A 14,185-nucleotide genomic window follows, 5' to 3' on the forward strand; every position below is an offset into this window, starting at 1 on the left:
CTTGATTGGATCCATTCTGGATATCAACCAAGTCGTATGATTTATCATATACTGGCGTAAGCGCTTAGCAGCCCAAGCCAAAGCACAACATGTTTTCTCAAGCATTGAGTATCGAGATTCACAATCAGTGAACTTCTTACTCAAGTAGTAGATAACATACTCTTTCTTTCCTGATTCATCTTGCTGACCCAGGACACAACCCATTGAATCTTCAAGAACAGTCAGATACATAATCAATGGTCTCCCTTCCACAGACGGGGACAGAATCGGAGGCTCGGACAGATACTCTTTAATACTGTCAAAAGCTTTCTGGCAATCCTCGGTCCAATCATGAGACTGATCTTTCCTGAGGAGCTTGAATATCGGCGCACATGTGGCAGTCATGTGGGATATAAATCTAGAAATATAATTCAAGCGACCAAGTAAACCTCGGACTTGCTTCTTAGTTTTGGGCGCAGGCATCTCTTGTATTGCTTTGACCTTTGCAGGATCAACCTCAATACCTCTTTCACTGACGATAAAGCCCAATAACTTGCCAGAACGGACTCCAAATGTACACTTGTTGGGATTCAGACGAAGCTTATACTTCCTCAGACGCTGAAAAAGCTTCAACAAGTGCTCCACATGCTCAACTTCCGTTCTTGACTTAGCAATCATATCATCAACGTATACCTCAATCTCCTTGTGCATCATATCATGGAACAAGGTAGTCATAGCTCCTTGATACGTGGCTCCGGCGTTCTTCAAACCGAAGGGCATCACTCGATAACAGAATGTTCCCCAAGGTGTGATGAATGTTGTCTTCTCCATATCCTCGGGTGCCATTTTAATCTGATTATATCCGGAAAATCTGTCCATAAACGAGAACATTTTGAATTTAGCTATATTATCTACCAACATATCAATATGTGGTAAAGGGAAATCATCTTTCGGACTAGCTTTATTCAAATCTCTATAGTCCACACACATCCGGACTTTTCCATCTTTCTTAGGCACGGGCACAATATTGGCCACCCATTGAGGATATGTAGAAGTCACCAGAAACCCCACATCAATTTGCTTTTGAACTTCCTCTTTGATCTTCACTGCCATATCGGGATGAGTTCTTCTGAGCTTCTGCTTCACAGGCACGCACTCAGGCTTCAAAGGTAGGAAATGTTGCACAATATCAGTATCTAGACCAGGCATGTCTTCATATGACCAGGCAAAGACGTCAACATATTCTCGTAGCAATTCAATCAACCCCTTCTTAACAGGTTCTTCCAGGAGTGCCCCAATCTTGACCTCTCGTACACAATCTTCAGACCCCAAGTTGACGGTTTCTAGATTCTCAAGATGCGGCTGAATGATCTTCTCTTCATGCTCGAGTAGTCGGGTAATCTCATCAGGAATCTCTTCAACATCATCTTCCTCTGCCTCAAATACAGGGAATTCAAAATTGGGAGATGGCGTTGGGCCATTATGTTCAATGGGTCTGGAAATCAACCTGCATAATGATTTTGGATATGAAAAGCTTTAGAATTCAAATAAGGCAAATCATTATGCAGATGAAAAGATTGATTTTTTTTTTGGGTTTTATGTGATCACCAATTTCATGCAAAAAAGGAAAAAGGGAAAATAATTGGAAAAACAAACATTTAACATGAATTTATTGAATGAAAATATCATTGTATTTATGTAGCCAACAATGTCATCACTCCTCCTTTTGGCATGGGAGAAGGGTTTTTAAACAAAGTGATTATTACGTTGACTTGTGGACAACTGTAGGAATATCCACAGCGACCCAATTGTTGCAGATCCCTCCAGGGATTATGAAATTGTCAGAGTCCTCTGCATCCTCTTCAAAGACAGCAGCAACTTCCTCGACCTGACCAGTATGGATAAAACCTCCACTCTTGAACAGTCCTTTCTCGTTGAAGACCCCAGAAAAAAGCCAATGCCAGCCCGGGTCTTATTGTCTTCTAGCTCGATCATTTTTCCTAAACCAACAGTTGCACCACATTCGATGGCCAACTTTGCATCTTTATAGGAAGCAAATGAAGGAGTTCTCTTCTCAATAGGCTCAGCTATAGATAAAGCTTGGAAAGGAGTTCCAACTTCATCTTCAGCATCTATGTATGAGAAGGAAGACAAGTGGCTAACCAGGAGAGCCTTTTCTCCCCCTACCACTATCAGTTTCTTGTTCTTCACAAATTTCAGCTTCTGGTGTAGGGTGGATGTCACGGCGCCAGCCTCGTGAATCCATGGTCTGCCCAAGAGACAGTTGTATGATGGGTGAATGTCCATAACCTGGAAGGTAATCTGGAAATCACTTGGTCCAATCTTGATTGGGAGATCAACTTCCCCAATCACAGTCTTACGCGACCCATCAAAAGCCTTCACAACTACTCCATTATGCCTCATGGGAGGCCCTTGATAGGATAGTCTAGAGAGAGTGGATTTCGGCAATACATTCAGGGGTGACCCAGTGTCCACCAGCACATTGGACATGGCGTCGTCTTTACAGTTCATGGAGATATGCAATGCCAGGTTGTGGTCTCTTCCCTCCTCAGGGAGATCAGAGTCACAGAAACTCAAATTGTTACAAGCAGTAATGTTTGCAACAATACTATCAAACTGTTCTATAGTGACATCATGATCTACATATGCCACGTCCAAAACTTTCTGCAGAGCCTCTCTATGGGGTTCCGAATTCAGAAGCAAAGATAACACGAATATTTTGGATGGCGTTTGTAGAAGCTGATCTACAACATTGTACTCACTCTTCTTGATGAGCCTCAGCATCTCATCACAGTCTTCTTTCACATTGCCACTCGGGCCAACAGAGGCAGGAGTTATCAATGTAGAGGAGGGTTTAACAGCAGGTGCCGGATTCGGAGAATTCACCATATTCCCAATCGGGCGTTCAACAAAATCAGCATTAACTTGGGGTTTGGGAGGTGCTGAAAATACACGACCACTGCGTGTCAGCCCACTTACATCAGCGATGTTAACAACAGAGGAGGATGGTAAAGACACCTCTTTCCCATCTTCTATAGCAACAACATTGTAACGGAAAGGAACTGCTCTCTCAGACGAGTACGGCACAGGACCAGCAGGTTTAATGATCAGAACAAGAGAAACCTTCTGCTTTCTACCATCGTATTTAATGATAACAGGTTCGGGTATCCGAAATACTAGGGAGACCACGTTGACCTCAGGCTCATCTTCGTCAACATTCCTATTTTTGCAGAATCTCAATAACTCCTTCGTCCAGCATTTCCTGAAGATCTTTGCGCACTTGGCGACAACCCAATCTGTTAACAGAGCAGACTCGGCGTCTATCATGGTCATGCTCATAGTCACTGTAGTCACACAATAAACGATGCATCTCGACCAGTGATTGTCGAATGTGACTAACATATTTGACCTTGTACTTGCCAGGGCAACCCTGGACCATGTTAACAGATTTCCTATGCTCGGGCAATGGGTTCTTCTTCACGTTGGGACCTATGTCCTCGAAGCACAGAATGCCACACCTCACAAGGTCTTGAACCTTGGTCTTCAATGGATAGCAATTCTCCATGTTGTGGCCGGGAGCACCAGAATGATAAACACAATGCAATTCAGGCTTATACCACCACTGGGGGTTAGCGGGTATAGCCGGTGGGTCTCTCGGAGTAATCAGCTTCCTCTCTATCAAAGAGGGATATAATTCTGCGTATGTCATTGGAATAGGATCGAAGGTGACCCTTTTCCTCTCGTAACTCGTGCTGGCTTGATTACTATTGCGAGGCTGGTAGGCCTGCTGCTGTGGACGATGTTGTTGTTGCTGATATTGCTGAGGTGGTTGCTGATGATTATTGTGTTACTAATACTGTTGATTGTCTCTGAAGACAGGTGCTATATGAGCCACCTAGTGCTGGTTACTGGCGGGACGCACAGTCTTCCTCCTCACAGAGGGTCTTCTGGATTTCACATGGGAGGTCACAGCATGTGTCTCTCCATAACGTTTGGCAGAAGAGCCTTCTTCTCTGGTCAGACGTCCTTCTCTAACCCCTTCTTCTAAACGCATCCCCATATTCACCATCTCGGTGAAGTCAGAAGGAGCGCTAGCAATCATCCGCTCGTAATAGAATGAACTCAAAGTCTTCAGGAAGATCTTGGTCATTTCCTTCTCTTCTAGCGGAGGCATAATCTGTGTTGCCACCTCTCGCCACCTCTGGGCATATTCCTTAAACATTTCCTTGTCCTTCTGGGACATGGCCCTCAATTGATCCCTATCGGGAGCCATATCCACGTTGTACTTGTATTGCTTGACGAAGGCCTCGCCAAGGTCGTTGAAGGATCGGATGTTCGCGCTGTCTAGACCCATATACCAACGCAGAGCGGCACCGGACAGACTGTCCTGAAAATAGTGGATGAGCAACTGGTCGTTATCAGTATGAGTAGACATCTTCCTGGCATACATGACCAGGTGGCTGAGAGGACAAGTATTTCCTTTGTATTTTTCAAAGTCAGGGACCTTGAATTTCACAGGAATCTTCACATTTGGAACTAGGCAGAGATCGGCAGCAGACTTGCCAAAAAGATCCTTTCCTTTGAGAGTTTTCAATTCCTTGCGCAGCTCAAGAAATTGATCATTCATAGCGTTCATCTTCTCATAGACATCTGGGCCCTCGAACGACTCAGAATGATAGATGGTGTCGTCTACCCTAGGCATGGTATGCACGACAGGAGGAGGAACAGCAAGGACTGGGCTAGATGCCGGCATAGAAGCAAAAGTTGGAGCAGGACCCTCAGGCATGAAGTTAGAAGGCATCCCCCACGGAAATCCGGTTGGCATGGCTGTCGGAGCAAAATGTGCACTAGCAGCAGGCACGGTCGAAGAGACGATTTTTGAGATAACTGTCCTCTGGGGAGGAGTTGAAGGCGTCGGAGAAGACTGGCTCTGGGCAGCCATGAATGACTCCATCAGGGCAGTCAATCTGGCCACTTCCTCCTTGAGTTCATGGTTCTCTTGCTCGAGATGATCCACCAGTCTTGCAGAGTTGGCTCTAGTGTAGTACCGGTGAGTCAGCTTGTCTTTAAAATAAATGAAGAGCACAGAGTTAGACCACAAGACAAGAGACCGGAAACAAAACCTGCTTATGCACATGATGCATGCAATGCTTGTGCATATGATTTGTTTTTATATTTCAAAGGAACTCTAGGGTTTTATTTGCAAATTTTGGAATCATTTAACATTTATCCCATATAAAAATATCTCATAAAATGATATCAGGGAAAAGAAGTACAACATCGTCAATCATGTACAAGAGAAAAGGAAAGTAATCATCCCACGGATCCCTAGAAACAATCATCTAAAGCTCGGAACGCAGGAAGATAAGATGCGCGAAGCCTTTTCACCTCCTCCTCATAGGCTGCCTCCATATTTTCCTTTTCCTTGGCGAGTCGATCATACTTCCTCTTCCAGAATCGGGAAGACTGAGAAAGTAGAGAAGTCCATGCATCATCAGGATCATCAATGACCTGATGCTCAAGAAACTCTATCAGTGCATCCTTCTCCTTGATCTGCTGAAGCAACTCTTCACGTTCATGGATCCAGGCATGTGAACGATCTTCGTCTCTCAACTCCTCTACTCCTTGATTAGGGAGGGTTGAAGGCCCAGCCATAATCATAGATGTAGGTCTTGGATACCATAAGGCATGAGATACTCAGACGCTCTCTTCCTCACCCAAGCAGTATAAGGCTCCAAAGCGATGCAATTCTTAGGACCCAACTCCTTCCTTCCTTTCTTATGAATCTTGCGCCAAGCATGAACCATTCTAGCTTTCAAGCCTTGGGGATCTTTACCCTCCTGAAAGAACACACCCTCTAACAGAATTTTATTGGGTTTATCCTTTAGGGGGAACCCAAGCTGACGACGTGCCAAAACAGGGTTGTAGTTAATCCCACCACATGTACCAAGAAGAGGTACATTGGAGAATTCACCACAAGAGTCAATAATCTGCACACCATCATACACACGGTTATACCAAGAGATATCATCATTAGTGAGAGACATAAGTCTCGTGGACCACCGTAGACATCCCTTGTTCTCCTTGAAATCGACCGTCTGAGGTAAGTGAGAAATAAACCACTTATACAGCAGAGGCAAACAACACACAATAGTGTCACCACCCTTTGCAAAGAGAAATAGGTATCACCCAACAGAGTAGGAACGGGATTAAGAGCAGAGAAGATCCTAATAGCGTTCACATCCACAAACTTGTCGATGTTGGGGAATAATACTAACCCATAGATGAGGAGTACAAATATGGCCTCAAAGGCGTCCTCACTCATGGCCTTCCCATACATAGTAGCTTGAGCAATGAGGAACTCAGAAGGGAGACCTTGAATTCCACCTTTGGTAGTCATATGAGCACCAACCAGAGATTCATCTATGTGCAACATGTCAGCTATCTCTCGAGAAGTAGGAATACTCTCCAAACCACTGAACGACAACTGATCCAGGATAGGTATACCCACAAGATAGGCATACTTCTCAAGGGTAGGCAAAAGTTGACAGTCCAGAAAAGTGAAGCAACGATACAAAGGATCATAAAACTGCACCAATACACTCATCATTCCTTCATCCACCTGAATAGTCAGAAGAGGAAGAAGCTTCCCAAAACGAGCTTTGAAATCCAAGGGATCTAGTACATAGGATGTCAGATTCCTTAACTCTTTCAAATCTGGTTGCATGAAGCTGTACTTCTTTGTATTCCTTCTTTGTCTTTCCATGTTTGAAAATTTTACAAATAAACCCCTTAAGTTCCTTGAAAATCACACTCAAGGATCAAGCAAAGCACACCAAACAAAGGTCATGGGATGGATCATGTTATCCTTAATATCAATCATCCATTTTGGTGGATTATGGTTTTCACCTTATCAACACCCAAGTTCCATTGATAAGGATATATGAACAGATCAACCATGAATCAAAGGTTTGTTGCAAGTCACGAGCATGGGGTCTTGGTTAAGAACCACCCAAAGGGAATGTACTAGGGTTTAAACCTGCCAAATATGTTCTACAAGAGGTCCCCATAGTCATCATCCCATCTTTTGAATATTATCGGAGAAACGAATACTCGTATTCCAAAAATATTCTCAAGAGAGACTCTTATGAGTGTAGTATCGCGTAACAATCATATCAAATCTTACACTTGAACGACCTTCGCACTACATCCTAAGAATAGGCCAAGATGGGCTCGGTAAACTAAGGTCCTTGGCTTCTAAGGTCTATATTGGAAAGAGTAATGTCTAACCACAACTTACTTGTGTGACATTATTGATCCCAACATGACCTCCACCAAGTGAATGGACTTGCAAGTCAACTTGCTAAGGAATAACTCCACACAAGTCAACAAGACTATGCCATTCTCCTATCCTAAGTGCACTCGAGTTCGGGTATAGAACTCATCTCACAAAGATCACCAAGCATACAAGGAATTAATATTCAAGCAATTCAATCATTACATACAATACAGTAATCCCAAATTGCACAAGAATATGTCACAAATCAAACATACAATACAATACAGCAAATATGAAAATTAGGCAAAACCCACTAGGCAAATCGTCCCCAGTAGAGTCGCCACTTTTCTGTAGCGGGGTATTCGTTACCATTAGAAATATTGACTAAATCCAAGGTAAATCATACAAGTCGAGTCGCCACCGCACTTCTATTTATCCAAAGGAATGGTTAGAAAGCGAACAAAAACCTAAAAGTTTTAACAAAAAACTAGTAAAAGAAACAGAGATCTGGGTAAGGGGGTTGGCTATGTAATGGGAAGGTGTTAGGCACCCAAAACATCCTAGGTACTCCTAGGGAGCCCTTTTCACACTTGTTGCAAAGGTTGTTTGTTTTGTGAGAATTTATTTGTGCAAACATGATTGAAGGGATGAGAGAAGAATATACAAGTTTATTTACATGTTGTGTTTGAATGGATGAACCCATTGCCTACGTACCATCTTAAAAAAGATTAGGATCAAAACCTCGTAGTTCGGGGTAAAAATCTCAAAACAAATGAGTGGATTGATTGGTCCAAAAGCCTTAAGGTCTTTTGTTATCAAAGGGAGAAAACTCAACCTAAAACCACAAGTCCACCATGTGAGGATAGCTTCAACATGCTAGTGAGGGGTTAACCCTATAATAAGCATGGAAGGCTCATTGTCCATCACTAAGGACAAAGGTGAGTATTACATCTACCACAAAGATAACTCAAACCTAATAACTAAAGGTTATGGAAAAAATTTGATTAAGAAGTGGCCATTGAAACCACAAAAGTATTTGAATTGGTTATATTTACCAATTAGAAGTATATACAAAGTATGGTCAAAGGGGACTTAAAGATTCAATTCAAAATAAGTGTTATGAAAAGAAAGTTTGAAAATCAAAAGCATAAGGCTTAGGTTTCTAAAGTTTAAAACAAATGAAATGTCTGCACAGAGAGTTTTGGCTTGGGTTAGAGTGGAGAGAAGAAGAAGAATGGCTAAGTCCTAAGGAAAATAAAAGGTGAGGGATAAGAAAATGAACCACACTAGGAGTTCCTCTCTTGAGATCATATTGATGATCCAAGTTGCTCCCATCCTTTAGAATAAGCAATCACAAGCAAATATTTCAAACAATCAATCAAGCAAAGAATGCTTCATGAATCCTCCAATGGCTTTTGTATCTCACACTTTGGATGCTCATGGTAATGGTTCCTCAAAGTTACTCAAAGTTGGAATCCCCTAGCACAAGGAAACACACATCAAAAAGTTCTATAAACAAATCAAGAATGGACAAGAGGGAGTTTAAAAGATGGTCCTTTCAAAGTTTTCTTCAATTTTATAGCACTCTAAAGGCCCAATGCCTAGTTGCTCTTTGACTTTTATAGCACTCTAAAGGCCCAATGCCTAGTTGCTCTTCAAATTCCATTTGCTTGGGTAAGGTCCTAAATTCTAAGTCCATATTGTCCAATTCTTGGCATTTGGTTCACAACAAACAGACAAACACAAGCACAAAAGATATATACACAATTATAAACCCAAGTGGGCAAAAGGCAAATGGCATTAACATAAACATGTGCTCCAATTAGCAAAGGAAAAAGCAAAATGAATAATATGTGCAAGAATTGTAAATTGCATAAAAGTAAATTGCATAAAAGTAAATTGCATAAAAGTAAATGTTAGTTGTTAGTGGTTAATGGTTAGTATGCCATAAGGCAAAATTTAGCACTATGTTAAGCAATCATAATTGGACTTATGTAGAAGTCACAACTATCTGAGGCCGGTCAATAATAATGTAGGCAACAAACACAAGTTAGGAGTCTTCATTAGTGAATCAAGTCCCAACAACTTGCCATGCCAAAAAGAGGAAGAAAATGATCTTGTATTGGTTTAAGCCATTTGCATGATTTAAAAGACAACATATCCTTAATGCAAAGCCATTCACTTGATCAATTGATCAAGATGAATTAGATTTGAATCAGGGAATGTTAAATCTCCCTAATCAATGCTAACTTATCAACCTTCAACTCATTGATCAAAAAGAAAAGAAGTAGAAGGAGAAGAAGGAGAAGAAGGACAAGATGGATAAGATAAAAATGGAAATGACAAAATAAAATGCATTAAATGGAATAAAATGTACCAATCCTCATATGTTGACCAATAACTTTGAAAGTCAAGGTCAAACAATCAAAAACAGAAGTGAGATGAAGATTGGAAGTCAAGAAGAGAATAAAATATTTTTGGCATTTTTTAATATTAAAATAAACTTGAATTAAAATAAAATGGAAAGGTCAAACTTCAAAATCACTTCAAATCAACCTTGAAAGGTCCAAGTGATTTATTCCAAGTTCAACAAGGTCAAACAAAGTTTGACAAAAAATTTCAGCATTTTTAAAAGTCAGAAACTACTTTTAATCAATAAAAAATGAATAAAAATAACCTAATTGAACTAAAATCTCAAATAAATCTCAAATAAATCTCAAATGAATTCAAAAATTGATGAGAATATTTTTCATAGATCCATCATCATTCAAATAGATTAGGAAAATATTTTTGTATTTTTTGAATATCAAAAACTATTTAAAATGAATTAAAAACAACCAGAAAAGAGAAAATTCACAAAAAATATCAAATGATGAAATAAAAAATATTACAAATTAGAAATAGAAACTAGAATTTAAAAGAAGAAAAATGCAATTGGTCTCACATTTTTTGGACCAATAATGAAGGAGATATGAATTTTGGAAATGAAATGGAATTTTAAAAAATAAAAAGAAAATGAAATCAGAAAATAAAAATGTGAAAAAACACGGAGCATTAGATGAAGCTCATTAAATGAGCTGGCCAATCAAGTGGACCACATGCGCGCATCCACCATGCGCTTCAGTCAATACATCACATGGGAAAGAATAAAAGGTCATAACAACAATGGCTATGATTGCATCTGGAAATCAGATCAAGCGGTCCAGATTCAAACTGGACACGATGAAGCCACCGGAAACTTCATCTTCTCCGGCGAGCTTCCCAGATTCCGGCCAAGTTCAAAAAAATGCACAAACGCAAATGGCCACCAAATGAGGCGATCTATATATCAATCGAAAGAGAAAGTGATGTACATCACTCCTATACCATGCACTTCCACTCTAGATCCCTATAAATGGAGAAATCAGAGCTGGAAGTATGATGGTGTTCATCATGAACTTCATGTTTTTGCAAAATTGAAAGCACAAATCAAATGCCTCTATTGAGAGGACTTCAGCCAACATTAGATCTAAGCAAAAAAGTCCATGGATGAAGAGAATCGAGGAAATTACCAGTTGGAGTGCAAGCTTGAGTTCTGGTGAATTGAGCACGAAACCTTGCTTGCTTTATCAAAACAGAAGTCCAATGGATCAAGGTGAAGAGGTCTAGGAACTTTTAGATCAAAGAAAACAGTCGAGGAAACTGAATTCTAGATCTGAAATTTTTAGAGAAAAAGAGAGAGTTCCTTTGAGTATGGTTGAGGATTCAATTCAACAGAGTTTCAGGCGCCTTCAGGTTGAAGAATTGAGAGGGCAAGGCATTGTATTTATAGCAAAAGCATGGCTGAAATGCATGATCAAAGTGTTGCATGAATGGGAAGGGCCTCCATGCATGGGCCTGTACAGGCGTATGGAGGGCCCAATTCCACTTGGTTTTGCAAGCTGATGCCAAATAGAATGAGAATGGACGTGCAGATGGTGTATGTTGAGCTCGTGCAATGCAATTTTAATTGATTTCCAAAAATGCACCAATATGTTCAGGCTTTCGAAAATGGCATATCCAAAAGTGACACATAGCCTTATGGGTAATTGTTGGAAAGCTTTTTGCATGAGTATCATTTGTTATGTTGATCAAAACTTTATTTGGAGCTTGGAAATTTCTGAAATTTGAGTTTAAAGTGTGATGTGCAAAACACGTTAAGGCAAGGTTTCTAAAATTGGCCAACTTTCAAACCCCTCTATTTTGATGATTCAAGCTTCAAATGGAACAACCTCCAACGTGAAAGTTGTATATATTTTCAAGACAATCAAAATACACTTAAATTTTGCATCATTTGGATTTTTGATGAAAGAGTTATGGGCACTTGAAGTTGGACTTTTTTGACTTTTAATGCATTTGGTCAAAAAGGACCTATAATGTCTTGCATTATCACATGTATTTATTTTGAGATTTTGAAATTTTGTTCAACATAACATTTGAATTATACATCTTAATCTTTCCAATGCATATGATCCCACCTCAAAATCATAAAAAATTAGTGAGTTATGTCCTTGGTAAGTTGACCCAAAATTAGGGTTTCAGTCAAAATGACCTATAATGTATTGAAATGGAAGATGGTCTTCCAAGCTTCAAATCAATTTTTTATTAACACGAAAGTTGTTCATATTGTCCTTAAGAACAGTTTTGCTTTTGGGACCATCTCCATTTGACCAACACATCAAAAGTTAGGTCTCAGTGTATTTCAAAATAGTTAGATGAATTGACTGATCAACTTTTCAAGTCCATGACTCATACCTTGATGGATTGATGATTGAGGACACTCAAAAAAGTTCAAATATGCATGAAATGGTGAATTAAAGAACTTCCCTTGATTGGGTTTGACCATGGGCTGAGGTTGCCTCATGAGCAAGACATTGTGATGCACAGATGAATTAGGGTTTCTCTGGGGAACCAACCTCAAATCCTTTGACTTACCTTGATCAAAAGTGATGAATTGAAACACTAGGGGGGCATATTTGATGGATGAGAGCTTTGGGAACCATTACCATGCTTGCTTTCATCTTCTCTTGACCAATGTCTTTGTACCAATGACCTCCTTGAAGCTTTTGATCTTGTGATTGCTCAAGCTACAACCAAAAGATGTTAGTGACATATTTTTGTGCTTTTGTTTAGTAATCAAAATGAGAAAAGAAAAGATATACAATTCAAGCATGCTTGGTAATCTCCAACCACTCACAAGGAGTCCCACCCAAAGGCAAGGGGAACCAAGATGCTTATGATCCTTGAGGCTTTGCAAATGCAATGTTATGATGCCATGAGGGATCTTAGGGCCAAAATTGGGGTCTTACAGTTACTTCTTGCTCAATACCCGACAAAAGTAACCTCTTTTCTCCCCATTGGATTCATTTTTTTCATGTGTCCCCAGGAAGTATATCGTTGATATGTTCATCCTAACCGATGACGGATATTTTCTTCCCGTGTTCTGAGTTTATCCTTGATATGTTCATCTTAACCGGTGACGAATATTCTCTTTGATGGTATTATACCCAGTAAAAAGGTGGTTGTAATCCCTAAATTTATTCCCCAAAGAGTTAATCCTTGATAAGTCCATCCTAACTGTAGCAGTAACAAGAGTCGCCACCGCGCTTTTACTGTTTCCAAGGGAAAAGGGAAAAAGTACGAACAAAACCCAAAAGTAAGAAGTTTTCAGATCGAAACTAATAAAATGTCAGAGATTACAGGTAAGGGGGTTGGTTACACGGAGGGAAGGTGTTAGCACCCAAAGTGTCCTAGGTACTCCTAGGGAGCCCTTTTTGTGTGCATATGTATTTGGTACAAAAATGATGTTTACAAACAAAATAGAATGGGGGAATGAGAAAAGAATTCATTAATTATATTTTTGTGTTTGACAAGCCTTTCGGACTTGTGCCTACGTACCAACATAAAAATGAGGGATCAAAACCTCGTAGTTTGTGATACAAATTTCAAAGTGGATGCATTGTTTTTAACAAAAAATATTTTTTAAAGGCACAAAGGCCTAAAAATAGTTTGAATTAGTTAGTTCTTTCTGGATTTTTTTGAAAAGTTTAAGTCAAGTATAGTAAGTTTATTTACAAATTTGATTTAAGAAAAGAAGTTTTGAAAATGCAATGGCATAAGGCCAAAGTTTCTATCTTTTTGCAAAGTGGTCAAAGTTTAGAACAAAACCAGTTCAATCAAAGAAAATTTTGAAAAGGGAGGGAGAGATTTTGAAATTAAAGAAATGGGTAGAAGATGAAGAGACTAATCCTATGCACAAAATTAACAGTTAAGAGTTGAAAAGATCTGACCAAATGGGTAGCAATCCAATAGACAAGGATGTCAATAGAAACCCAGAATTCCCTTGGACATTTAGAAACAAGCAACACACAAACTCACAATTATATTATCTTGAAGAGCAAAGACATCAAATAAAGATATCCACATCCAAGCTTTAGTCACTCCATGATCTTCTTCAAATTAGCCCATGTAATAGATGAATTCCACAAGTCACAAGTTCAAAATAACAGCTTCACAATGATTATGTTGTAGATGAACTCAGAGGGATCTTGATTGATGTATCAGATGAAGTTCCAAATTGCAAGCACTTGGTTTCTCAATAAGTTGGCATTGGCCAAGTCCTTTAGCATAGGAATGTTACCTAAGTTCTAAGTCCATTTGTCCAAGATCAAGCCAACAGTCTACACAAAAGTTTTTTAGGGTTTTTGTTGTTATTATGTACATTACTGGTCAAAGACCATACAAACAAGCAAAATATATACAAACAAGAAATATCACTTAATATGGTCCAAGTGGACAAAGTGAAAATTGCATTAACATAAACAATTAGAATGATATGAACAATGGCACATGAATAAAGGCTAAAGTTAAATGACATTAAAGTAAATG

This window comes from Lathyrus oleraceus, chromosome 1 (assembly GCF_024323335.1).
Source record: "Lathyrus oleraceus cultivar Zhongwan6 chromosome 1, CAAS_Psat_ZW6_1.0, whole genome shotgun sequence".
Taxonomy (NCBI): Eukaryota; Viridiplantae; Streptophyta; class Magnoliopsida; order Fabales; family Fabaceae; genus Lathyrus; species Lathyrus oleraceus.